General features: G+C 36.1%; 1 protein-coding gene across 2 annotated transcripts in view; it reads right to left on the bottom strand.

Moving 5' to 3' along the window:
- Window positions 1-27,500, bottom strand: part of LOC135207253 (epidermal growth factor receptor-like) — a 540,996-nt gene that overhangs the window by 233,952 nt on the left and 279,544 nt on the right. The window lies entirely within an intron of this gene.

Raw genomic sequence — 27,500 nt, 5'->3', positions numbered from 1 at the left:
TGTGTTTGTGTGTGTGTGTGGTGTGTGTGTGTGTGTGAGAGAGAGAGAGAGAGAGAGAGAGAGAGAGAGAGTTTACTTGAGAAAAAAGGACTACCATTAAAAACCTAAGGCAATATAGCACAACTGAAAGTAAGAGGGGAAAATAAATATCATAAATGGATATACGTATATGTGCGTATGTAAGCAATAGGTTATGTTTACAAAACATAATTTCATTTTACAATTAAAACAATGAAATCTAACGAAAGGTGGGTGATTATTTGAAACCACAATTTTTTTATTTTTAAATTTTCTATATGCTTAAAACATTGTACATAACTTTTATGAATGAAAATAATGAAATAACACAGCTTTATTTGTATTATTCCATGTAAAAAAAAGTTTGGTCAAATGGGTTGAGTTATATCTTAGAGCATGAAAATGAAAAGGGAGAAAAAAAAAGAAAATATGAACACATCATAATCAGTTGAGGAAGTGGAGAGAACCCCAGGAATATTTTAAAATACATCTATAATACGTAGAAGTCTTGGCAAGAGAGAAAAGTGGGGAAGTTGGTTTACAACTGACGAAAAGAACAGACAATAACAATAATAAATAAAAACTTTTGACGAACTGTTTTCAATAAGTCAGATCCGCAGAAAATGGCATCTTCAAATTTAAAACCTCAGAATTAAAAAGTGAGTGTGACCATGCATGAAAGTAAAATTATTTGCAGTGGGAAGGAAAATAAATAATTTGGCAATGATAATGATAAAAAAACAACTCTGATAACTCCCGCTTTTATTTTCTACGTTTACTAACTCACAGGATCATTAGAATTAGGTTTCGTCAGTTCTGCTAATTTTCAAAACGTAAAGTAGTGCTACTTAAGTTCTTGGACAAAAGGCGATCTCTGAGGTTGGAACACAAGAACTCAACTCACAAGGGAAAGCCTGAAGCGTCCCATTCAGGTGTTTTGCAGCGTCTGAATGCAACTGTTTTTCCTGCTCCGACAGAAAAGGTCGAAGCTAAATATTCACTGTTAAAGTCCGAAGAAGACCTAACATTTGAACAATAAAATATACTAGTAATGAATCATACGGAATTATAATAAGAAAAAAAACATTACGCCACATGACTATTATTAATACCAATGGCAATAAGGGGAAAATAATAGGCTGTTTGGAGGAAAATAACGTGTAAAATCCCTTACAAATGACGATCTTCTAAAACAAATTTCACAGACTAGCTGAGTTTCGAGGAAAGGATTACGTCGACATTACTTAAGAAGGCAGAAGAATAAATTGCCCCCCCCCCTCCCCCCAACAAAAAAAGGTTAAGGTTATACACAGATGAGGTGGAGGAGTGCACAAAACTAAAGATAGTGTTATCTTGAAATCAATATTTTTTGCTTTTCTGGGTAAAATAGGAGGGACATTTGCACACAAACATATATATATAATATATATATATATATATAATATATATCTATATATATCTATTATTATAATATAATATATATATATATATTATTATGTATATATATTTATATATTATATATATATATATATATAGATATAGATAGGATAGATAGATAGAGAAGATAGATAGATAGATATATATATATATTATATATAGTATGAATGAGACTATAATTATAATGCGATATATGCGACAAGAATACGAGAGAAAGAGAGAGGAGGCTTCTCCGGCATATAACATAAAAACACGACCCTTTTTCTTGATTAGCTGAATATATCTCGCAGAGAACGAATGTCTAAAGCGCATCCTTACTCAAATGTACAACATCGTGTACTCTAATGAAAAGCAAATGCAGAAGCAAAGAAGACAAAGAGGATTGCACATAAAATTAACTTTGACGTGAAATCCGGTTCGACAGAAAATTGAATGCCCTCCTCTACAAAGACCAAGGTTCAAGGAAAGTAAAGGAAGGAAATAGAGCAGGACATCATTCCCAAATGACTTTGAAGTGACCTTCAAGATTAACTCAAGATGCAGCAGATTCAGCAGCAGGCTGGCGCCTAGTTTCGGCTCGTTAAACCGGGTGAATTTCCTGAGCTGTTTTGGTTCCTCGGAAATTAACATCATTTGCACCTGCGTCCACTCTTCCTCTCAAGACCATCATGTATTTACACCTTATCCATTCATCGGATAACAGACAAATTGAATAGAATCATTAAATACACACACTGTGATATATATATATATATATATATATATATATATATATATATATATATGTACGTATGTATCTACAACACACACACACACACCACACACACACACATATATATATATATATATATATATATATATATACATATATATACATAATGTGAGTACACACACGCGGAACCAAGGAAGGTGAAAAGCAACTTCTGCAATGACAAGAAAGGACTACGCGACTCATAAACTCAGGAGAAGTCTGCAACGACCAGTGACAGCTCTTGCTTATCAGGTTCCTCTTCCATCTCGGGGCGTTTTCTTGTTGCTAAGTGAAGAGAGGCTAGAAATCTTTAGCAAAACAACTGACTCTAATTTAATCATGTAATCATGGTTTGAGAGTCATGGCCGGCCAATTAACAACCCATATTTATCTTATATGACATACAATTCCTTATACTCGTGTGTGTGTGTGTGTGTGTGTGTGTGTGTGTGTAAGCATGTATGTATGTATGCATATTATACATATGTGTGTGTTAGTGATAACACTCTTCTGATGAACTGAGCGACGTTACCTATAAAACCCACATGGCAAGACGAAATTCATCAGCAATTGGAAGCATATGATTAAATGCAGAGCCACTCAAGGTCTAAATTTAGCCTTGGTTCCACTGATGTGGAGATATGGAGACGCATTTTATAATATCGTTCTCAGATTATCTTCCCTGTAAAAGTTTACCATTAAAAAAAAAAAAAAAAAAAAAAAAAAAAAAAAAAAAAAAACGATGAGTACTGTTAGCTTTATTTTGCTGTCTAATTTACTGGACCACCAAACCCAGGTTGCTGGTTGATACCGTCATGATACTGTCGGTCGGTTGGGACCAGCAAAGACTACCTGTCAACTGAGAGAACACCCATCACAAGCCGTAAAACTAGCAAGGTGACCCACAGTATGGTCTGAAATGATCCCCAAGATGATAAGCAAGGTTGATCAAGGATGTCGGATAGACTTCTCAGTAAACCTTACTAGAACTCTTCGGACTTTCAACGCTCCTTTTAATTGTGTACATGGCTGGAAGTGTCTGAGAATGAGGTGTCTGAGAATGAGATTAATTAACCTTCAAAAGTTCCTATAGTTTTGCATTTCATTGAGCAGCTACAACATATCAATTAGGATTTGATAGTACCTATAAAATCGTCGATCTTTTACAATCAGGTCAGGAGTTGGTTTCGATAAGTTAAGAATTTACTTATTCCTCTAAACAGTTTCATGGCTATGAATACTGGTTAAGGTTAATTACAAAGGACAATCTAAAATTGACCGTATCTATGATTAAAGGGCGAAAGACAGTGCATGTGCATTCAAAAATGCCGGGTGCCAGCGAATGAAATAAAAACAAAAGCCCACACCGACCATACATGAACAATCCTGGTGCACAAATTCAGGTAGTTAGACAGACAGACAGTGAGAAAGAGGCTTTCCAATGGTTACTGTTTCTGGAAGATTCCTCCTGGTAAACAGTATTCATAGCGAATAAATAAAATGAAAAGAAGAGTTTAAATATGAGGAAAATTTCACATTATAGGTCTATCAGATATTCTTAATTGCTCCAACGTCGAACACTACATCACCAGAAAATATACTAGAATGTAGTGAATCTTACTAATAACAACAGAATTACAATTCCCTGGTCCATGTCTTTTGGCGATTTCAGTCAACCTGAAAAAGGGGAAAGGAGTTAAGCTTATGATAAAAGAGTAGGAGAATAAACAAAGAGAAAGGGAAGAGAAAGAGGAGCCAAGAAGAAGAGGAAGAAGAATAATCTAGCATTACGTGATGCAAAAATTCCGTCGCCTCGAAGTCTGCGTCGAGGGTTACTTGGTACACTTGACCTGGGGGTGTGTGTGGAGTGGGTACACGAGAATGTAGCCTTTTCCACGTCTACCTAACAGCAACCTCTTGTTCACACGCACTCACGCACACCATCTCGGCCCGACGTTTTCACTCACCATGAGAATTATTTACACACAAACAAACACTCTCATATTCAAGACCCAATGTATGATAAAAATTCTCTTTTAAACATTTACTCAACTATTTGAAATACAGGTGCGCTATTTTCCTCAACAGGCTACAATTTTATGTAGAAAGTCACGCACACAAGCACACACGCCACCCACCAACACATACACGTACATGTATGTATGTAGGTATGTATGTATGTATGTATGTATGTATGTATGTGAGTATGTGTATAAATCCCGAATAAACTGTTTTCCCTAAAAAGAGTGGTTCCGGAAAAAAAAAAATCACGGTTACCTTCTAGGAGTTGAATTAAGAATGAAGCCCCTAAGCAGAAAAGTTCCACAACACCCCACCATATGATACACAGAAGCCTCATCAACAACGTACCAACCGCCCCTCACCCCCATTACGCATACTGTATTCCCTGACAAACATGCGCCTTGCCATTTCATTCCAACACCTGTTCCATACCCAAATATATATATATATATATATATATATATATATATATATATATATATATATATATATATATACTATACATACATACATACATACTACATACATACATATAATTATGAACAATCTTTTTCATGATCTACTATTTGGAATCCATGACATGGTCACTTATTAGGTGACTGTACCTAATCAACAACAAAAAGTAAATAAACTGCCATGAAAAACACCGAGCTCAAGTAATAATAATAATATTTAATAATAAAATAATACCGTGGGAAACCAGAGTAGATGAGAAAGAGAGGAAAAAAATTTATAAGTATCAAGACCTGAACGAAGAAATAAGAAGAATATAGGATATGCCAGTGGAAATTGTACCCATAATCATAGAGACACTAGGCACGATCCCAAGATCCCTGAATAGGAATCTGGAAAAATTAGATGCTGAAGTAGCTCCGGGACTCATGCAGAAGTGCGTGCTCCTAGAAACAGCGCACATAGTGGGAAAAGTGATGGACTCCTAAGGAGGCAGGATGCAGCCCAGAACCCTACACTAAAAACCAACGCGTCGAATAAGATGACTGTGATAGAAAAACAAATAAATAAATAAATAGATAAAAATAAAATAAAATAAATATTATCATTATCATTTCTATTATCAAAACGAAACAAAATCGAAACAATACGACATTACTACAGAGATATAATACATGCAACCTTTGATTTAATGTTCGAAACAGGTATTCAAATTAAATGCACAAAAATAAAAAAAAAAATAAATAAATAAAAACCTTATCTAAAGAGAATGAGAGAGAATTTTACTGAATGGTAAGACTTCGTTCCAGAGAATTTATAATTCAATGAATTAACAGAAATCTTACCATGAATTGGACACATGCGTGGTCACTGCCCAGGTAAATCTTCTAGACATCTACGCAATCAGCAATAAATGTCTCGTAAGCATTGAACACAAAAAACCTGTAATATTAATAAACAAACCCAGATAGTCGTTCTCACTTATTTGCTGTGCTAGCAGGGTTATTAAACATATTAATCAATGTAAGACTGACGATAAAATATTATCACATAAATAAATAAATAAATAAATAAATAAATAAATAAATAAATAAATACATAAATAAATGAGGATATTTACAGAAACGTTAGTCAAACACTATTACATATGTCAAACAAATACAAAACGTCCAGTGTCATTAAATGCATGAATCCACTCAAACCACGCAAAACGATGATCTAACAAGGAACAAGAAAAGTGGAAATGCTTTAGAAATTATTACCCTTCTCATTTTGAAACTCTTTGTTTCGAAACTCGGAGTCTTCAAGGTGAGGAAAAGACTGAAAACTGGCCAATGGGTTCGAACTGCCGAAAAAATATCGTAACTCAAGATATGTAAGTGCGTTTCAGTAGATTTTTTTAACACTTTGAATAATAATAACAGCAATAACATTGCTGAACAGATGGAACTCTCCTAGCCCTATACTGACTTGTAATATGACAGCGTTTTATTCACTGTTTTTGCTGCATAGTTTCATTTTTCGTGTGTATGAAAGGGCTGAAGTGGCATATGTGGAGCATTCGTACTGGCATTATAGCATTCTGCTGTTTAAAACTTCGTAGGTTTACCTTTAGAGCTGACGATATCAAAGTTAGCAAAAGATTACATCCCCAGACGTGGAGCTGTACAGGGGATGCAGAGGGCAAGTCTCGACTAAAGACATTACCGTCATGGAATTTAGGACCTAGATAACTTCACTCCATGGAGTTTAAATCTGTAGACTATTGTTATTGCACACGCTAATGCCAGAGTAAATTCTGCATTCCATAGAAGAAAAATATTATTACTAATGTTATTTATAGTATCTGGTATTTGCGGTGGCTAATATAAAAGAATTTGTTCTTGAACTGAACTATTACATTATTCTCTAAACAAATTTTCCGTAACTTCACTACAGATGCCAACTATTTGGATAATCAAAATTACCCATCAACACACAAGAATTTCATACATCACCGAAGAAAAGGAGAACAGATCGAAACAGCAGAGTGAGCCTTAACGAGAGGTCAGCATAAAGAGGACGCAAGTAGAAAGGGGCGGAACTTCCCAACAGAAGACGTGACTTGGGAAGGAATAGGGTGGGCTTGTATTAATAACAGAGAAGGTTTCAGATAGGAGGTGAACTCTATGAAAAACTAAAGCATAACTAAACGCAGAGTTAAACTTCATTAAATTATCAAATTCACTAAGAACAGGAGTAGATGTGTAAATACCAAAGGAAGCCCCCCGGAGGGGTCGGGCGGAGGTATAGAAAAAAAACTTTTTCATTTGATTAATAGGACAAAGTATAAAACATGATCTGAGGATTAATCTAAACGGAAGTTGGATTCTGAGTTGAGTGTAAAGGTTTACGCATATCGAACGGAAGCCTTGAAAACGCTGGCGAGACTTCAGTTGGAGCAACTAACAATTCTAGATGCCAAAAGTCGGACCTCCAAGTGAGAGGGTAAATATATCGACGGAAAAAAAAAAAAAAAAAGACTGCATTTCATCGGCGGATCAGCTCGGTAACTAAGGGATAAAATGGGATAAAGAAAAGATATGGAAGCAGGTATTCTTCGGTACTTGAATAGAGCTAAATAAACTAGGCAGATCTTTTCATTCAAGTAGGTGGATTCTAATGCAGAACCGCACTTGGCATTCTTCTGGTAAAACGTGGAGTTTAATGAAAGGGGGGAAAAAAGAAAAAAAACACATGAATTTGACAATCACCCAAAAACAAGGAATACTCTTACCATATAGACTGAAGCATATGTTAACAAGTAAATTAGATTATGTCATAGATGGGATAAACGGACCAAATTTGGCTATGACACTGAGTAAAAATAAAAGAACACAAATGAAATTGCTAATTACTGAAAGAGTGCATCCAAACTGATCTCTCTCTCTCTCTCTCTCTCTCTCTCTCTCTCTTCTCTCTCTCTCTCTCTCTCTCTCTCTTGGCATCCAAAGGTCCAAAGTAAGAAAACAAAATTGTCACAAGATAACATCTAATTAGGCTTTCAAGAACTGCATTCTCGTACTGGACAAGGCTCCGCAAGTTCTGTAAGAATGCAACCCAGTCACCGGCATTATTCTAATTATGAACTAAGAACCTGTGATGAATAATAATGAAGATTCGAGAGGAAAACGAAAGGCAGATATACAGAAACTAAAATGAAAGTGATGAATAGAGTGAAGACAAACTACGAAGTGCCACGATTGGCTGCCACAGGTGGTGCTTCAAGGAGCAAGGGTGTGGTACGTGCAGTGGGCGTCGCCTCTTTAAGGGAGACGGCGTAGTATGTCCGGAGGTAGGGAACATCTGCAGATCGATATACCATCAATACATTCATGAGATAACGGATCTACCTATACATCACGCAGACGGGTGTGTGGAGGGGGTGAGGAGGAAAAGGAAGGGAGTGGAAGAGTTGATGAAGAGGAATTTTAGCCAAATAAGGTACATCCCAAATATATACAACAGACATACTAGCATTTTTCACTTTTCCTACTTATCGTCCTGCGTGATTTTTTGTTTTACTGCAAAGTTCCAAAGGACAGAAACACCAAGGGTCACTTCTATGCCACAGAGATCTCCAACATGAAACGATGGCATAAAGAAAGCATAAGCTGTGTGTACGTCTTGCAGAATTTGTGTACAGAAAGATAAGGGAACTTTTTAGTGAAGTAGCCACACCCATAGATTGCTCTCCATATAGAGACATCCAAAACTAAGTATAGCATAACAAACAGTAAATCATTTGTGATTTACAGTGCGGTAAATCTAATTACCTCATGAATAGGGTTATTTGCAATGGAAATGGAGAGAGAGAGAGAGAGAGAGGACAGAGAGAGAGATGGGAGAGAGAGAGAGAGAGACGAGAGATGAGAAGAAGGGGGGGGGGGTTGGGGGTAATACGAAACACTGATTTCCAGGCCAGAAGGGCAAATACCTTGGAAATTGTGTATTTTTTACGAGAGAGAGAGAGAGAGAGAGAGAGAGAGAGAGAGAGAGAGAGAGAGAGAGAGAGAGAGAGAGAGAGAGTAAGAAGAGTAAATCGTTTAAAGCATTAAATTGCAACAAATAGATCAAAATATTTTCCCGCAATTTGGTGTCATGATACTTAGTGTTTAATGGCTAACAGCAGTTTATTTGCATCTATAACAATTGTACTAAATATAACGATTTTCTAATGATCAATTTTATAACTACTGATATCATAACAATCAATTATTTCTATTTTGATATTGTCAACGTTATTGCTCTTTTTTTATTATTGTTGTTTTTACTGTTTATAAAATTACTACTCGTACTTATTCCCATGTGCATAATTTACCACATACATCGCTTATATAATAGCTTAACAAAGTACCTTTAATTCCATGCATTTTCATACCTTCCGCATGACACATCTATCAACTGTAATCAGCTTTTTCTACGTCTACGTAAGCAGTGAGCTAAATACCGGTTTTTATTTTAATCTAAAACTCTTTACTTAAATGTTCCATAATGAAACACTTAATACATACATCCTCGTCTTTGTCTAAACCCACACTGGCCTTCTCTCTTCAATCCTGTCACCTGCCTTACTTTCCTGATCAGAATCCTACCATTCACCTTCCCTGGTATACTAACCTTAACAACACAAATTCTTTCTGTCATTTCTACCACTTTTCCGTTCTGGAACACCTCCACATATTTTCCCCTTATCCACAGATTCCTTTTCTAACACACTGTCAACACTGTACCGCAGTAACTCTCTTGCAATCTTGTTAACTCTTTGTCTTTCAGTTCGTTTATCACTGAAATCGGTCTGTCTTCTCTCTTTTGAATTCAACAAACTCTACAAATATTTCATCAATTCAATACCATATTCTTGCCTGAATTCTTGCCTGCCGTATCTAGCCTCTTGAAATCTCGTACCTCAACTGAATCGGCCCTTTCCCTCAAAAAAACACTCTAATTTCTCCTCCTACCAAGTACTGCTCTCATTTCCTTTCCAGCAACATTACACCCATAATGCAATCCTCTGAATCTATGACTACATCTTTGAATTTGGCATTCCCTTTATATAAGCATTCTTGTGAACCATTCTACTTTGTTTTTATCAAACAATTGTATCCACATTTTCCCTCCTCCAACCAAAACATGTGTTAATTGTAACCTTCGCTTCAACTATACACAAAGACCAGATACCTAAAACCCCTTCTCTTCACACCCTCACAGTATATTTTTCCTTTGAACCTTCTCTTCAATCTAACTTGTAATCAAACAAGTTGTTTTCCTCACAATTTGCTCTTTCCCTGATACACTTACGAAAATTCTCCCTTGAAACCCATTTATTTCAAATGACGTAGCTCATTCCCAGACTTACACACCTCCACAATACTCTCTTCATTATCATTATAATTAGGGTATCCAAACCCACAGAAAGCAGCGGTATCTTTCTGTTACCTATCATTGCACTCACATCCCAAATCATAAACAGCTTTTCCTTTTCTCTGGAACCGTCATGAACAGATTAAGACTCCAAAACCTCACCCTTACACTCTTTTTCTTCACCATTCCTTTACCACCTCCTCCTACAATGCTCGAGATTATTCGTGTCATCGTCAGCCTCATACATCTGCTATGCTCTTCCGACCGTCCCCAGAGTCTTTCTCACGCTTTAAATAATTGACCATACTGCAGAGTCCAAATCATCCAATTCATATTCAAGACGCGCTTTTTGAACAAACTCTATTCAGACAGACACGACACACACATATTTAATCCATTCAAGCATTTTGCCTCAAGCATTTTGGTTTCAATGAATATCAAACAAGAGAAAATGTTTTATACTGAATGAGGACAGCTGCCCTATGAAAATACTTAGTCTCCTTAAATTCGCAGTAATAAGCTAGTTTCAGGCATCATCATCAATAGCTATTTCAAACTGAAAGTATATATATATATATATGTGTGTGTGTGTGTGTGTGTGTATAATATATATATATATATATATATATATATATATATATATTATATATATATATATATATATACATATTTACCAATCAAACAATCAATCCAGTATATATATTACTTATATATTATGTAGTATATCATTAATCTGTGATATTCTTTTAAATTTTCCGAAGCTCCAAAAAGCATTTACAATTAATTGTACTCAAGTTTAACTGGACCAAAACTAAACCGGAAATTAAGCTAGATTAAATAAGAATTAATTAATTCAAATTGCTAAATCTTGATATTGTCTAGATGTTATTTTTTACAGTATTGAATATGTTGGATACACAGAAGTAAATGAGGATTCTACTGTAAAAACTTAAGAATAGGCGATATATGAAAATATTACTAACGATTTATCGAGCACTTTCGAGATGGCAATGAATCCAGTAATGTTGGCGTTACAAGGACGAACGAGAAGGGTTCCCGATTATTGATTTGACAACAGTAATAATTATAGAGATAATCAGAGATGGAATTCTTGATGACTTCACTGCAACTGACAGGGTGCAACAACATGCAAAAAAAAAATCTTGAATGTCTAATTTGTGTCTGTTTTCTGTTTTAGCTCCCTCATTAGTCGTCTGAACTGTTGCCCCTTCTGAGATCGCTGAAATGTGCTGACATTGTCAGAAAGTAGTTAAGCGTCGGGAAGGTGTTATTAGTTTTATTATTCATATGTTTTCATAAGGTCTGACATCTTAAGATCCTTAAAAAATCCGTTCAATTCCCTTCAGTTTGACTTGATGGTTTCGTGTAAAGCGCTCTTTTGAAAAAAAAATTGTTACTTGGAGCAAAGGTAACGAGAGTTTTTCAATTGTAAAATGTTGCATATTCAAACTTGCAAAACTTGAGTGACAGACATTCATACTTACAGTGTTAACTGTTACGATCTCCGGCATGGAGGCTCTGTTTTTAGAGTGGTATGTGTCTGTCTCACTGCACGATTACGTGAAAACTAATAAATAGATTATAACGAATTTCCTTCAAAAGATTCGTTAAATTCGAGAGAACAACTAATTAACCTGTTAAAGTGGATAAAACTAATGTAAGGGACACAGAGTATTTCCGTAACTGTGGTGATCGCATGGCAAGAAGCTCGCAGTTGCTGATCGCCTTCTCTAGTCGTTAAAGAGGTTGTGCCCCTGGATGGGAAATGAACCCGGAGTACGCGAGGGCAAGAGAGTGGGCACCCACTGGGTGAAGGAAGAAAGCTTGGACGGGGATACTCTCAAGCACGTCCACATTCTTATTTACTCCTTACTTTATGAGATTGAAATCATTATTACTAAAAAGTCTCTCTCTCTCTCTCTCTCTCTCTCTCTCTCTCTCTCTCTCTCTCTCTGGTGAAAATCCAAACTAAGGGATATTAATCCCCTACCCACTTGTGCGTATATTTTCTAATTTCATGTTTTACTGCATGGTAACAGGAAGTCAATGATCATTCTTTTCCCTGAGTAATTAGCATTAATTACAGCTCTGAACGAACATATAACAATTTTCTAATGACTTAGTAGATTTATCAGTGCATCAAATAAACACAATCAATTGCCTCTAAATTCTAACGTCAGCACCATTTTCAGCATTTAAAAAAGAATGATCCACTTTTACAACGTAATATCTATAACAGTCTACCTGGGACAGGAAAAGAATACCCAGGGGAGAAAAGGAAGACTCAAATGGCACATATTTATTTTTCCTTTCTCTCTTCCTTTGGTGCGGTGGCCTTACTGGATGCAAGCAGTTTGGTCTGTGTAGACCCTTTTACCACGCACATGTCAGCAGTAATGGAAATAGCATGGCAGACACACTATACAGAACTCACTGTTTAAAAACTAAGCATCATAACTAGGTCAACTAGCACGGCCCTACTATTTATATCTATGCGAAACCAGGTTCAGGATAAAAGAATAACAGTATGTTTCTAGTTATCGCGACTGCATACCAATAAATCCAACAGGTTGCTCATTAACGAGAGAGAGAGAGAGAGAGAGAGAGAGAGAGAGAGAGAGAGAGAGAGAGAGAGAATAGTCACTTCAAGCTAATTGGCTCAGCTGTATAATGAGTGCGCTGGCTATCTCCAAAAAGACAACGCGAGGCCGATAACGGCAGATAACGAAGATTGCCACCCTGACAGTTAGATGGCGTCTAAGAAGAATCTAAGCCACCGGAGTATTCTTTTTCGCTATTAGTTTTGAACTCTCCTTGTTGCCTCGCCTTCTACTTCATATTAGCAGGGGCTTAAGAAGTACGGTATAATCTTTGACTGACGTGTTCAATAACATTTGTAAAATCTACCAGTTCCTCTTACCAACAGCCTCCTTCTTAAAACTACAGTCCTACGATGAGAACATCAATCGCATTTTCCTAAAATGTGATTCGTTATCTACTTTATGATGCAGGTTGTTCACCCTCACAAAAAAAAGAAGAAGAATGCGTGTTACGCAGTGGATTAACAGTTTTGGTCTCTGCCTGCTGTTTTCAGTCATCCAACCCTTCACTTGTAAAATAAATGAGCTGTTATGTTAACAAGTGCGCTATGCTTTAAACTCTGTCATATTATACACGTTGGTGAATTAACATCGCAGTAGTTCATTAAGAAGGAAGGTGGCAAAAATTTCATATATCCCTGGTATTTACTGGTATTAATCTATCCCCTTAATGTAATGTTGCAAACTTGTTTGATATGAATATTGTTTAGAAAGGAAGTTCTTAAACAACTGTCTCAGTTTCAGTATTCGTTGTAATGACAATGACGGTTTTTTTCATATTCTTCAGAGAAATACTTCGATTATAAACTTGGGATATTCCCTAATTACTCCATCTACTAGATATGCAATTAATTCTAATAACTCTGTTGAGGGGTCTAATACTATCTCTGTTTTTACTTTTTTTTAAGCGGTGCACTAGTTATAGGATGATCTTGAGAGTGATGCTGGCGAGTGGTTGAAACTTCAGGTCACGCTGCGGGGTAAGAATGAATTTAGGTGAACATCCTGTTGACAGTCTTACTTTCAGCTGCTTGGTTCCTTGATTTTTGTATATGTATGTACATGTGTACATACCTAAAAACACATACATATATACACACACACACACATATATACATATATTTATATATATATATATATATAATATATATATATATATATATGTGTGTGTGTCTTAAGAAATCTACGATTATTGCTATAATGGTCAATTTCATTTAAAGTATGTAAATAAAGAGAACGGGGAAAGACAGCAGAAATTGAACTTTATAAAAAACAAAAAACTCTTATAAACAACGCAACAGGCACACACACACGAGCACACAGGAGGGAGGGTCGGAGGGGAAAATCCGCCTCATGTGTGTAAATCCGGCACAATGAGTACTTGCTTGAAAATATCACCAAAAGCAAGCAGATGTCTATGGTCAAATATACTACAAGTATGCAACAAGAATATTTCTTAAAAAAATATGAAATGAAAACAATTTTCATTGCGACGAATACTGAATCTTGGTGGTGTCAATAAATATATTTACATAAATACAGCAACATGTACATCAATATGTTAACCACAAAATACCAGAGTTCGCATTAATTTTTTTCAGATGTATATTAATGTCGCTTCGAAAGTATCATGCAATTACACTTAATATAATTGAGTACCTCATTTGTTTCGAAGGCAGATTTACGTATCTCGCCAATAACGTTATTCTTACCGCCTGGCTAATTACAACTGGATAGACAACGTTTTTATAACTTCCCACTAATCTCCTTCAAAATTCAGCTTTTCTATCAACCACCTAAAAACCAATAAAATACAGATGTGGCACCTTCTACCGAATATTAGCTTATTTTAGGTGAAAATAATCACTATTTTATCCAATAAAAAGAAATTGTGAAAAAAAGCCTGCAATATAAAACATTTTAGTCACAAACCAAGATAAACACAAACATCTTTCCCGAAACCAGCAACGCGCGGATTACTTGACAATGTCAACCACATAAGATTGGTGTAAATATCTAACCCATGAGTGAAATTAAGAAATAGCGAGAAAGAACAGGTGTACGAAAAAAGGAAGAATGAGAAGAATAAGAAGAGGAACCCGTTGTCAAAAAAGCCTCCCCGACAACGATGTCAACCCAGGAGCGACGCAGCGACTTGGTAAACTTTCACCCTTTGCCTCTAAATTCCCTAAAACTGGAAGTCAGGAATCCATGGAAATGTTTTCCACCTCATTAGCGCCTGTGAAGGGCCGCTTTGCAGAAAAAAATCACCACCTCATCATTTGGACCTCCTGCACTAGATGCAACCACATCTGGCAAGTTAACACACCAGAAAAGAAGGAGAGAGAGAGAGAGAGAGAGAGAGAGAGAGAGAGAGAGAGAGAGAGAGAGAGAGAGATGCTCCTCAACTCTCAAAGGAGACCTTTAGCACTGGAAACAACTAGAGCTAGCATATAGGGATAAAATCAAATTTGTACTCAGAGGACGTTTCGTCCCCTTTACCCTTTTCCCATTACGAGAGAGAGAGAGAGAGAGAGAGAGAGAGAGAAGAGAGAGAGAGAGGTGGGGAGGGGATCGGTTAAGTGCGGTTGCTATTAGTGATGAGGTCTGCATACTTACGACGATCCACATGGAAGTGGGGCAAGTAACCTGCCGGCCTTTTTAGTATTAAAGCAACGGTAACAGAAGTGGAATTAACAAGAGACGCACACACTTCAGAGAGAGAGAGAGAGAGAGAGAGAGAGAGAGAGAGAGAGAGAGAGAGAGAGAGAGAGAGAATACCATATTGAAGGGAGTTATTTTTTATGGGAGCGTCACCTGGCCGTAAATCTTAATAGCACAAAGCCCAACCCGGCCTTGGAGGTAAAATGATAACACGAAGGCGAAAGAATAAAAGTCTAATCTCTGCGGAAGCGACAGACAGATGCCCCCCAAAAATTCCCTTAAGTGTCAATGTGATACTATCGACCATAATATAACAGGAAAGAATGAGTTTCAAACAATATAACAGATGGAAAATAGCAAATTTTTATAATAGGGCAATTACTGTATATAACATACTACAACACAGAATATACAAAAGACAGTAAAGCCATTGTCAAAAGGAAATGCGGACAGAATATTATCTCTGTTAACTTAATGATAGAAACGAAAATTATCTTAACCAAATAAAAGCGAAGTGAAGGTAGAAAATAAAAATTAGCTACACTAATTCCAAATTTAAATTTTACAGGTGTGTGTTAACGATTCAATGAAAGTGAAATACAAATAATATTCTTATTTCACAGATCAGTTTTCGATCACTACTGATTTTGCGAGTGTTTCCATAGCGAGTGTTTCAAAATTGTATTCAGTTTGTATTGCAGGAATTAGCAATATTCTCATTCAAAATTAAGCTGTCTAAGCACATTTGCATACTCTTATTACCTAAACTGGGTTGCTGAATAAGAAACGCAAAGGTAAAAGCTAACATTAAACATGCAAACTTCTCTCTCTCTCTCTCTCTCTCTCTCTCTTCTCTCTCTCTCGCCCCTCTCTCTCTCCTCTCTCTCTCTCTCTCTCTCTCTCTCTCTCTCTCTCTTCATGCTAAGACCAAAGTATCAATATAACCGTCTGGATGAAAATAAGAACGATCAACTAAATACTGCAACTTTATTTCTGTTTACATTTGTATAAAATCATCTAGACAGTGGAAACAGTTAAAAACTTATTTTCTCGTAAACCATCACGCAGGTAAAAGAAAAAAAAAAGTTCAAAAAGAAAAATGAAAATTGAAGAAATATACATCAACGTGTAAATGAGAAAGTTCCATAAAACATCACCATATAAAAATGAACTACAAACACACACGCACACACACACAAGAGTAAAAAGGCTTTTACATCTAATCTAACATCTTGACTTGCAATAATGACAACACCCTAATGACGAGGTTGAAGGTTACGCCATTTACAAGCGATAAGTAAAAATGAGAATTATCTTTCACCTGAGGTAGTCACAATAAGGGTGAACATACTTTACAATTTTCAGACATCTCACTCGACCAGTTTTAAGCTAGAATAAAATTCAAATGTAATTTTATTCCAATTGTTAAAGTAGTAATTTTCAACCTTTAGGAATAAATATCAAATACGGATCCGCGTGGGGTGTTTGTCTGTCAGTGCATGAAAACACAGAACACATTTATTATACATTCATACATACACACATACATACACACACACACACCACACACATATATATATATATATAGTATATTTCCCGTAGGGATCCATTTGTTAGCATGCTCCACTCAATAGCAAGTGAGGGTAGCTGAATTCCCCAAGTGAGGCAGAAATGGCCTAAGCAGTGATTCATGTATCTGGTAGTTACCGCATCTATGGTGAAAACGCAACGCGTATAATACGAAAATGTTCGTCCCATATTTCTTGCTTTTGTTTAATTTTTATTGGCATTTCCTTTTTCACCGTGCAAAAATCAGACAAATGTAAAAAAATAAATCAATAATAAAATGACTGATAAATATAACAATAAAAATGTGAAACGACTCCAACGTGAATCCAACCAAGTCCGAACCACAAAACTAAGTAACTTCAACTGTAGGCAAACAGTGCACTTGCCATAAACAAAATGACCTTCAACAACAACCATAGACCGAATTGGGATGGAGCTAACATGATTTAAAAAAAAAAAAACATAGTCCTCACAAGAAATCTGGTGGAAGGCGCCGCAAAAAGCGTTGGTAAAGACCCATCAGTCAATTTTTATATTCTTAATTTTGAGACTAGCTCTGTTTTTCCTCTGCCTGTTGCTGTCCCTCTTCTGCTCTCCTCCATCGCACAGGATACACAACACAAGGGACCTTACGTCTAGCAACGTTGCAGCCGGGCCACAAGGCGAACTTCTTGTGTAGCAACAGCACAGCCCACAAAAGACGTTCCCGCAGAATAGCCAACAGAAATGCGAACATTAACAACGGAATGACTTAGTCGGGCAGTTGAGCGCTTCCTTCATTTGCATTCTTCGTTGTGGAATTGTACCACCAATGACACCTGTCCTGCTCAGAAGTTTACTTCGACGCATTTTCAAGTCACAATATTCACTTGACTGAGGATAAACCTAGCACAAGGTTCGAAAGCTACTGTCATTTATTAAAGAACCATCAACTCTCACACAGCTATATTATTGTGGACCAGCAATCTTAATCATCATTTTCGACACAGAAAACTGTGCCCATTATCATTATTATCACTTCAGTTGATGCAACTTATTCACACGGAACAAGCACACAGGGACCAATGACTTGAAATTAAAGCTTCCAAAGATTGTTAGTTGCAACCTCTCACCGCAGACACCACGCTGCAGCAGTAACTGATCATGACACAGAGACGGTGATTTTCCATCGCCCTGGGGGAGCCGCAAACCTGCGACATCTGAGTGGCATACCAGCACACTAACCACTATATCAGCGGACACAAAAAGGCGAATAATATGAAGATCACATAAACAAACTTTTCGCCGTTAATAAAGCCTCCTTATATATTTAACAAGGACTGGTCCTTACTTGCTCTCTGATAGCGAAAAACTGCTGTTACTTGTCATTCACGGACGTTTCACAGCAGAAAAACGTACCTGCAAGAGAATGAAAAAATGTGTGAACAAAATGTGTCATGATATTTAAACTTCTAATACATAAAACCATTATAGGTAACAGCGATTTAACAATTCATGGGGAAAATAACAAAACATTCAGAGGATATCTGGAAAATAGAACACCGTGAGCCGTGAAAAAGGGCGGCCCGCTCATTATACAAATTATATTTGCTCCCAACTTATCGGCTTAAGTTTTTATAATAATAATAATAATAATAATAATAATAATAATAATAATAATAATAAATAATGCACAAGAAGAAGAAGAAGAAGAATACTTAGTATAACAACCGAAAAATAATGAAGTATATATCACGTTAAGAGAAAGTGAATATATACACATGCAGTAAGTCTCAAAATACGTATATGCCATCCGTAAACAAAAGCGAATTTGCATGGTTATAAACTAGAATAAAATTAGAAGTTGAAAACAAGAACACCAGTAATTTTTCAAAGTTTTTTTCCTTTAATCATGAGAAACAAATAGAGCGAAAAACATGAAAGTGAGTACAGTTGCTAACATAGAATACGCGTCGACGCACCTTCGTTATCTATAAGAGACTAACGAACGACAAAGAAGTTCAACATTGACATCAGTGTCACTTTTAACCTTCGTCGTATAAACTACATTGAAATGAATATGTTACGCTAAGTTTTGCATACCATACTTCGGAAAGCAGCTCTCCTTGAGTCACTCTCATCCACAGGTTTGAATTCTTTGTAAACCTTACGTGTCATATTCACCAACATTCACTGTTCCCTTTAGTATTCGCATAATTCACATTAAGAAATTATAATGAAACAGCTACACCTTAACATCACGTCAACGCAAAATTTTCCTACTCTCTCTCTCTCTCTCTCTCTCTCTCTCTCTCTCTCTCTCTCTCTCTCTCTCACTACGACACTATTAATCAAAGACCCAGTCCCGTTACTTTTCTCCACCTCTACATGCAATTACCTGGTGTCTTAACAAGCAAGACTTTCTAGCGTAATTACACGTCATCAGCGACAGCTTCCGCTCATCAATCCAGGTGCACAGATGTTTATCACGGGGCATAACGGGTAGGGAATCATATAAAAAGTGACACGATTGTTGAGATGCAAGAGTACTGGCAACATATTTGGTAGTAGCTGTACAATGCCATACAGGATGATTTTAAACTTTGAACTGTTTCAACGGAAAATCTTTAATCTTTTATGTAAGTGATTTTTGTAACTTAGTAGTCCTATAAATTTCGTAAAAAGAGATATTCTTCATATAAGAGATAAGACAAAATTATTATTCTAATATGCTGAGAAATATGCAAGTCTTCGATAAGCAGAACAAAGAAATGGCTATCAAACGTTGCTCTTCGGAAAAGCACGGATGTAACTCATATCAGACAATGCTTACATTGCAAAATCTTGCACAAATAACAAGTACAGTAGAGAAAGTAATTATAAAATTGATAAAATCAGTGTCGCACCACTGGGGTACAATACCAGAAAACATATAATACCATTAATGAGATGAACAAAAAAACTACCCTTTCTTCTCCCAAAGCAACATTTCGTTAAATGGCCATATTTTCATATCCTAATGAAAAATTATTATGAACGTTTCAGCGTGTGATTGATTTTTTTCGGAAAATGCCGTGAACATAATTATGTGAATGCAATGGCCATATATCCTATCCGAGTATATATATATATATATATATATATATATATATATATATATATATATATATATATATATATATATATATATATATATATATAATATATATATACATATATATATATATATGTATATAGTATTATATATCATCTATATATATATATATACATATATATATATATATATATATATATATATATATATATATATATATATACACTATATATATATATATATATATATATATATATATATATATATATATATATATATACTATATATATATATATATATATACATATATATATATATATATATATATATATATATATACATATATATATATATATATATATATATATACATATATATATATATATATATATATATATATATAGTATATATATATATATATTATATAGTATATATGTTTGTTAGTGACCTAGTGGGAAGGACACTCACTTCAACATCAATTGGCGCTGAGTTCAGTTACCACGGCCGGAGTGCTCATGACACGTTCTTGTCCAGTGAATTAGTAGTTAGGTGGCAACCTTGGTGGTTAAGGGTATGAGAATAGCAGCCTCATTCCAGAGGGCTTTCTGCAAATCATGAGACTTAATGAATGGAATACTTCAAATTCTTTCAGAATAAAATATCAACCCGATATGAAATTTGAAAAAGCGAGCCAGGAGATCATCTAATTCGAAGATACTGCTTTTTCTACAATATTTCTTCCATAGATAATGATGCCCTAATCCGTATATAAAAGTAACATCGAATATTGGTTTAATATCAGCGAAAAACCATTAAAAAGGCAATCCTACTTGTTTACTCATTTGTATTGTTTAATAAACATAACCCAAAGTTTCGCAAACAAATCCATCACTCCAAGGCATCCAAGTACTGCATCTGGCTTCTTATCAATCATTCGATAAACCAGCACTGCATAACAAAAGTATCTAAAAAATTAAATAACACAATGAAAACGAAAAATGGAGCTTTGACAACTCGGAAGCGACAGACGAAGGTTCTAAATGATGGAAAATGAAAGGAATCAGGGGAAAGATTCTGAGTAATCAAGATGACAGACATTCGTGGCATCTCTTAGTCTCCGAAAGGTTCATCAGTCTGCATAAAACTGTGACCATTTGTTGTTTGCCATTTGATGTCTGATAGAATCAAGCTCAGAACGAAATGTAATTCAGAAGGGTTCGCCTCGTTTTCGTTAGTCCTGCAATAAGAGCATCTAGTATCCGACCCGTCAGTCCTTGTACTACAAAAACTAACGGGAAGACAAACACGATGTAGTGGACCAATAATACCCTAAGATTAGACCCTAATTTTGCCAAGACTAGAGACTCATTCCGATTTTTAACCATAATTCACATTCGCTTCTTACGTAATGTAATTTAAGTACGCAACCTTTCCAAAAGTAGACTTATACGAAAAAGACATATGTTTCTTCTTGAACCTTACTCGACATTAAATGTTTGTTAAACAAGGGCCATATACTGACTCGGTAAGTGACAATCTCTATCACCACACCCCTTCCCCCAAAAATAAAGTGAGAGATCTCCTCTCCCCAGCCCCACTAAAAAAGAAGAAAAATGTGGAGAAATCGTCACCATCATCAGTCAACTTGCTGTTGAAGACTTCTTTTGTTGGAGTCCTCTCCTAAAAGCCGACCGCAAACACAACATCATTATTATGTAACAAAAGTTTTAAGCACAGCTTACTTCGGAAAATTTATAGAGAAGTATCATTAAATACAGGTATACATGGAACCGACGACATACATGCATATAATCTAAAGTAAAAAGATATATTTCTTGGGACCTATGAACCCTCTGACTCCCACTTCATACTAACAGGTACCCCTCAGCAAAACAACAGAAGGAATACATTCAATGACCCACGAGAATATTCTAAAGTATGGTTTGGGAATATTTCCTTAAACGTAACTGGCACAGGTGCAAAGGAACCAAAAATTACACAATAAGAACCTGAAACTGCTCTAAAAATATTAAAGCAAATACTGAACAAATTACAGAAATGGAAAAAGTTACAGTCGTTGCAAAAAACAAACTACACGAAGTCCATAACTGACAAGAGCATAAGAACTCAATTATAAATATAATAATACCATAATAGCCCGCTAATAATCAAGAATTGCACATCACAAACTTCAAAGCAAAACAGCTCGGGGAACGTCACGACAACAGGATCATTAGTATTTTGTCGCTTCACAATGTTAGTTGGCAACAGCCCCTCTTCAGAAGAAGCCATTAGATTTAAATTAACACAGCCGAAAAACAAAGAAAACATCGCTTTATTATTATATATATATATTATATATAGTATATAGATATATAATATTATATATATATGTGTGTGTGTGTGTGTGTGTGTGTGTGTGTGTGTTTGTGTGTGTATTTATAAAGGAGCGGGTGAAGAAACATTCAGATATTTATAAAATAGATGAAGTGAAAACCTATTTTTCTCTCTTTTCCTCTTCAAAATCAACTCCTCAAGATTTTATATATCTTCTACTATCATAACAACTTTAGCTTGTTCTCTTTCGTTCTTTTTCGTCTACTTGTTAGGAATCTGGTTCAACTTTCGAGACAGTAAACGAGTCTCGTCGGGTATGCGGACCAATTACAGAACCCGCTCTCATATACCCAAGTTTAAAATCTCGTCAGAGTAATTAACTGATTAATTAAAACAGATCTCGATGCCATAGACATAGCCTGGACCCCCCAAAAGTTGACGAACAGATGTGCATTTGGCTGCCATGTCTATCTATTATACTTTGCTATTTGCGTCTAGATAGAAGCGAAAAAAAGACCACATCATTCAGCCAGATGATTGGCTCTATTCTGGTCAAGCCCAAATTGAGGATATGTGCTTCTCAGTTGTCTGTTAAGCTATTCTCTATTTTTTCATCTGCTCAATCTAGTTTTTTCATTTGCTGACCCTTTCCGTTTTACAATAACACGTTGTTACACAAGTCAGGAGTCTTCAATTTCAGGGGCAACACACCCATATATTTGGGAAAAGCTCTCTGTCACGAGAGTTCATAAAATGTTCTAATGTAAAGGGTCTTTTAACAATTATATTATTGTGGACCATTTAGAACACCCAAATATATTAAGCCGTTTGCCTTAAGAAGGGGTGGCTCCAAAATAAGGAAAAGACAACAATCACTGCCACATTCACACTTGAACTGCTGAATCGCAGTTAAACCCCATGACGAGAAAACTTCCACGACACTAGCCACTTCATATACCGATAGAGACGGCTCACCAACAACATAGTGTCTTGGATCCCCCCACAAACACCGTGACGTTCACTTTCTCTCTCTCTCCTCCGTCTCTCTATCGTCTCTCTCTCTCTCTCTCTCTCTCTCTCTATATATATATATATATATATATATATATATATATATATATATATATCATATAATATATATATCATACTACATATATATATATATATATATAGTATATATATATATATATATATATATCCAGGAAGAAAAAGTGTATGCAAGACAGAGGTGAATGTCACGGTGTTTGGTGAGGGTTTCACCACGCTATGGTGTTGGTGAGCCGTCTCTATAGGTGTATTAAGTATATTGTCATGAGCAAATGGTGACCTCATATTTTCATTTGATAAATTTATCCTGACGCTGACAAAGTATTATTTCTACTTACTTAATTAATGTTAATTTTTTCGTGCAATGAATCCTCTCCACTTTATGCATAGCATAGCTATTTCGGGTGACAACTTCCTTTGTGGCTCCTTAAACACAACTGCTAAATTTGTTCTGTCTTGTCTTCCCCATGATTTCAGCTTATCATAGCATCGATACAAAAATCGAGACAAAATATGAAGGTTTTCCAGCAAATCATCGAGAAATCTTGAGGCAATCTACGAAGAGAGCCTAAAACCATTTCACGACCTCTACATCGTAATTATATTTTACGTCTTCACCTTTAATCGATATAGCCATCCTTTTAACTTCCTCTTCTTTAAGAGCCTCAGTAGACCACGATCTCGTTACCGCAACTATTACTTTCACAAATCTACCCCAGCCTTCCCTGTCATATGCTGCCATCTGTTGTGTAAAAAGAAAGCTGTGGCAAGAACTACGAGTTCAAAATGAATCCTTTGAACTTATTATTGTTACATATATAAGTCACCCTGAAAACAGCAAACTTAGCCTATATCCCCCCCCTCTCTCTCTCTCTCTCTCTCTCTCTCTCTCTCTCTCTCTCTCTCTCTCTCTCTCTCTCTCTCTCTCCAGAATTGCAATTAAAAACAACTGTCGCATAATTAAAACATACATTAAATCAAACGCGGGATATTATGAGATAAATACAAGGGGGGGGCCCAAAAAAAAAATTCCCAGTACTGGCAAATATTTTACCAATAAAAATTTTCATGAAGGGGCTTAATCTTTTTCTTAAAATACTTTCATGAAATTAAATTTTGACCTACCTAAGCGTTAACAAAGATTAATGTACATAAGAAAGCAAAGTACACCGCGGTCGTGAATACAGATACATCATCGGTATATAAAAAAGAAATTCATTTGGGGCGATCTGGAACACCATAATTACATGACACATTTCCCTTAATTTTGTCAATACATCTTGGCATTAAAAGATCAGCAATTTCGCGTTTAATCCACATCAACAATTTCCACTTGACATATTCTGCAACAAAACGAAATAAATGTTTGTCTTTCATCCTTCATACTCCAAGCAGACATGTCCTGCTTTGGAATTATGTCATCATGAGGATCAGATAATCAAATCGCGATGATTATCAAAAACAATTGCACTTGTCTTTATGGAAAGCCGAAAACAACAGCGACACTGCCTTACAAAAAATACGATCAATTCTTTTATAAGTAGGAAGTCCACCTCTATTCCATCCTTCCTTCACCCCCGCCTTCTCATATTCAATATCAATGCATGCAAATACAAACATACACACAAAATGATGATATATACAAACATATATCACTAATACACTCACATACACACACACACACACACACTATATCAGGAATTCAGAAGCAGAAGACACAGTATCCATTTATTCCAAGCTTTCGTATTCATAATCACATCATCAGGGATATCTACAACAATAAAATACAATATAGATATCCCTGATGATGTGATTATGAATCACGAAAGCTTGGAATAAATGGATACTGTGTCTGCTTCTGAATTTTCCTGCCTTTGATCTGGATGAGAATGTGATGTGCACTGAGTTCGCCCTTACTCCCTGATTTTACTACCCATATAGATTATATATTAATATATATTAATATAATATATATATATATATATATATATATATAATCATTACGCTAGAAATGTCGTTTAACATTATATTAATACACACACACACACACACACACACACACACACACACAACACATTTATATATATTATATATATATATATATATAATATGAACAGATGGTAAACGGTATGTTCTGTTACCCAGAAGTAAAAGTAAATCTCCAGACTGATAGCCTGCCAACAATCTAAACATCGGTTGGTAACATCTCTAGGATAGTGACAACCTGCAGTTTAAAAAAATTACCACTCGAGGATGTCTATTTTTTTGTGTGAAAAAGTCAGAGAGAATGAGGGAATAAAGTGACAAGGATATGCATACATTTAAACGCTCGTTAGAGGTAACGGGCCAATAATACCTGAATACATAATGAAAAGCCTTTCCAAAATTCTGACACACAACAAACACACACGTGTACATATACATATATAAAATCTCACTTAGATTTTGGGATGTGGTTGACAGTCCTTGTTCCAAAAGCGTTTGGCATTCCTGAATGGTGAGCCATCCAAGAGGTGATTAGACTGTCTTTCTGCATGTACTGAAAGAAAATATGAACTCAAACTTTACGATATCATAGTATTCTTGGATAAGTTATCCTCTTAAATCCTTCTTGATACCTAATTGATATGGCGTTGAGCTCGTGCTAACTGAGCTGCCTGCGAATCTTGGGGTGAGAGTCTCTTCATTTCCCTTAACATTTGGGATTTCAGGAAAACATTGGTGGGGGTTAGTGGTGAGGTTGTGAAGTGGGAAAATAAGAGGTCGAAAAATGTAAAAACACCGCGAACTGATGGGAATACGAGTGAGATGGTAAAAGTGTGATTGAGTGGCTAACGGGGGTGTGTAAGGTATGTCTGGATGCGGGAAAGGTTCTACTGGGGAGGGCGAGAGGAATGATTGTTCTTTGAATAAAGGCTAAGGTGGATGCGTAGGCTGTAACAATTATATGGGCAAAGGTGTTCCATATCTCAATAGCAGTTCAATATTTTTCTGAATAAAATGAAGCAAGAATTCAGAGAAAAAGCGAGTAGATGCAGGTCCAAGCTTGTCGCATAAGATGATGGGTCACGAATGGAGTGTGAAATGGCTGATGTTTGTAAATGATATAGCACTGATGAAGAGAATCAACATGAGTAAATGTGAGGACGAGTATGGTTATGAGGGTAAAATGGGACAAAATGAAGATGGTAAAATGAATATATTAATAAGAATGACGAAACTGAAGTGCCTCTGGGTAGCCAAAGTTGGAATGTATAAAGGGATTGTAAATCCAACTTTCCCCTAAGGACATGAATTCTTTACGTGGTATTCATGCAGTGTAAGGAGACTAAAGAGTATGAAATATAGGGAAATATTTACACAGTTAATGTGTGATATAAAATTAATTCAAAGGGTAAGAAATGTAGTTTTGTAGAAGAATTGGCATAGTTAGGGTGGACAAGATGATGGATCAGTGTTTTCACATGGTTTGATCAAGTGGAAAGAATGGGGGATGTGATAGGTTGGTGAGAAAAGTATGCAATTCAGAAGAGTTAGGAAGGCTGCGAGGAAGATAAGAGGTGCTGTATTTGTAACGTGGTTCGACATGTCGCCGTGGCTGCCGAACCAGTCCTCTGTGTAAACTTTAAAGCAGCAAATACTCTAGAAATGATCTGTAATGTGAATGTGGCAGTTGTTAATCATTGCTACGCTCTTTTTTCTGGCAAGCCACCTAAAGGCGGGAGAAAGGGCGTCATGCTGAAAAGCAATAGAAACCGCTGCATGTTAATCGAGACGCATTGCAAATACAGCGCAGGTATGGGATGGGCTTAAGCAACAGGCCCCCATTACCGCCGTAACACATCATATTCAAAAGGCGCAGAGCGCGTCCTGCAGTTCTCACAGACTGACATGATATGACTCACCCCTCTCAACCACAAAAACAGATTCCGCATGACGCCCAAATAAAGACTTCCATGGCATGAAAGCAAACCTGACCAATGACACTTCAGCAATGACCCGCCCTACTGTCGCCTAGCAAGGGTAGGGAGGGGGAGAGGGAGAGGGAGAGGGAAGCGGACTCAGGAGGAGAGTACAGATATAATGGGAGAAAACGAGAGGGTGA

This window comes from Macrobrachium nipponense, chromosome 32, assembly GCF_015104395.2.
Source record: "Macrobrachium nipponense isolate FS-2020 chromosome 32, ASM1510439v2, whole genome shotgun sequence".
NCBI classification, from domain to species: Eukaryota; Metazoa; Arthropoda; class Malacostraca; order Decapoda; family Palaemonidae; genus Macrobrachium; species Macrobrachium nipponense.
The sequence above is the reverse complement of the archived record's forward strand: the minus strand, read 5'-3'. Positions and strand labels throughout refer to the sequence as shown.